Below are 2,885 nucleotides of genomic sequence, written 5' to 3' on the forward strand. Positions count from 1 at the left end.
CCAGAGGCTTTGTAAGTCGGTGGATACAGGGGTGATGGGTGAACAAGACATGGTGCGAGTAAGCAGAGTTTTGTATTACAGGGAGGTTGAATGTGGAAAGCCGGCCGGGAGTCTCTTAGGATAGTTACATCTAGAGGGAACAAAGGAATGGATGACAGATTGAGCAATTACATACAGGGCTATGCGGATAGTGTGGGAAAAAGACTTTGATCAGATTGAATGGCAGAGCAGGCTCGATGGGCTGAAGGGCCTACTCCTGCTCCTATGTCCCTATCAATGTCTGGTTCAGCCTCACACATTTGTCAGGGAGAGGGATGGAGCCGGTGGTCAGGGAGTGGAGTTTGTAGCAGAGACTGAAGACAATGGCTTCAGTCTTCCCGATATTGAAACGGAGAAAATTTCTGTTGATCCAGACAAGTCAGGATGATGTGTGACTAGGAAGGGATCTTGGAGATGATGGTGTTCACATACACCTGTGACCCTGTTCCTTTAGGTGGTGGAGGTTGAGGTTTCTGGAGACTTTGTCAAAGTTCTTGTTGTGTTGTAGGTATCCCTTCACACTCTGCCTCTCCCACCTCTGTCTTCCTCTCCTCCCTTGTGGGCCAGAGTCTTGTGTAGGCCCAGACTGGGTGGCAGGTTCCCTTCCCTGAAGGACATTAGTGAACCAGTTGGGTTTTCATGACAATCCAGCAGTTTTCATGGTCACTTTCTCCTCATGCTGGCCCCACAAATTCCCAGATTCATTCAGCTCAATTTCACAACCTGCCTTTGTGTTTTTGTGGGTTCTCTCTCACTCCCTTTTTTCTGTTTTAAATCAATTTCACAGGTTATTAGAAGGGGAGGATTTGCAGTCAGGAAACTGAAACCAAACATCAGGATCTGTCAGAGCCGGCTAATTTATCGAAACCTAAATATCATCGGATTTTGAACATGGAAGGAAAAGGCACCGTTCACAATAGGGAGATACCGTGGAAATGTGGGGATTGTGGGAAGGGATTCAGATACCCGTCTAAGCTGGAAACTCATCGCCGCACTCACACTGGGGAGAGGCCATTCATCTGCTCCCAGTGTGGGAAGGGATTCAGTCAGTCATCCAGCCTGAAGACCCACCAGCGAGTTCACACTGATAAGAGGCCTTTTAAATGTTCAGACTGTGGGAAGTGCTGGAAAGGGTCTGAGGAACTGATGTGTCATCAGCGGGTTCACACTGACGAGAGACCGTTCAGGTGCTCTCACTGTGGGACTGGGTTCAGATGTTCATCTCATCTCACAGGACACCAGCGAACTCTCTCAGGGGAGAGGCCGTTCACCTGCTCTGAGTGTGGGAAGGGATTCATTACCTCATCCAGCCTGCTGAGACACCAGCGAGTTCACACTGATGAGAGGCCCTTTCAATGTCCAGACTGCGGGAAATGTTATAAAAGCTCTGGGGCGCTGATGTGTCATCAACGCATTCACACTGACGAGAGACCGTTCAGGTGCTCTCACTGTGGGACTGGGTTCAGGTGGTCATCTCAACTCACTGTACACCAGCGAGTTCACACTAGGGAGAGACCGTTCACCTGCTCTGAGTGTGGGAAGGGATTCACTCAGTCATCCTGCCTTCTGACACACCAGCGAGTTCACACTGGGGAGAGGCCGTTCATCTGCTCCGAGTGTGGGAAGGGATTCACTAAGTCATCCCATCTGCTGACACACCAGCGAGTTCACACGGGTGAGAGACCGTTCACCTGTTCCGGATGTGGCAAGGGATTCACTTGCTTATCCCATCTGCTGAGACACCAGTGAGTTTACACTGGGGAGAGACCGTTCACCTGTTCCAGGTGTGGGAAAGGATTCACTCGGTTATATCATTTACAGAGACACCAGCAAGTTCACAAATAACTGCACTGACTGGATATTGTCGTGAAATCACATCCAGGACATATCCATGTTCATTGGGTTCTCTTTCTGCTGATGTTATTAAACTGCAGGTCAGTTATAGGGCGTAATATCCTGGATAAAAGTCAAATAAATCAGCTTTGTGTTAAACTCACCGTGTGTCCAGTCTTTTTAATCTCTCAGACACAAGTTACTTCCTTTTGAAGGGCTCTTCCTCACCCCCGTCTCCTCCATCCTCACCTCCAACAAGTGTGAGGAGCTCATGGGGCAGAAAATTACGCGCGGTGGGCGAGTGTCCCGACGTCATCGCACAGTCCCGCAATATTTCACCAACAATTAAGAAGCCTGTAAGGCCACTAAGAAGTTAATTAAATTCAAATTTAAGCTGCCCATCGAACCTAATGGTTGGCGGGCGGGCGAAAAGGCCAAGCGGCCTTTACCTTTTTCAGGAAAACTCATCCACGGGCGGGACGAGGTCACCTGAAGCAAATCAAATTTTACACTTGAATTAAAAGCATGAAACAAAAACAGAAAATGCTGGAAAAACTTAGCAGGTCTGACAGCATCTCTGGAGAGACAGGCCGAATTTTTCTTCTTTGCAAAAGTATTTTGCTTTTATCTTATTTAATTCACTGCCACTTCTCTTCCAGGAATGCCTCCCTTGAAGCAGTACTGCTCTGCAGTATTTTGCTTTTATCTTATTAATTAAAAACATCTTCCTGCTCATGTGACAGAGTGATATGAGGGGACATGTTTCATAACATGTATAAAAGCTTTAATATATATTTTTACAAATCAATCCATCTCCCAGAGACAGCTCTCTGCCTCAGGGAGATTATGTAGCTCGCTCTCGCGTGCATGCACAAAGGTCACACTCGCCCAGCTCGCACTCCTCCCCCTGCCCGCACAGGCAGCGCTGAGCACTGCTATTCACGTTTCACACAGCACAGGCCTTAATTGGCCCCCAGCATGAAATTGCCTTCCGGGCCTGATTGCAGGCAGCG

This window comes from Cetorhinus maximus, chromosome 23, assembly GCF_964194155.1.
Source record: "Cetorhinus maximus chromosome 23, sCetMax3.hap1.1, whole genome shotgun sequence".
NCBI classification, from domain to species: domain Eukaryota; kingdom Metazoa; phylum Chordata; class Chondrichthyes; order Lamniformes; family Cetorhinidae; genus Cetorhinus; species Cetorhinus maximus.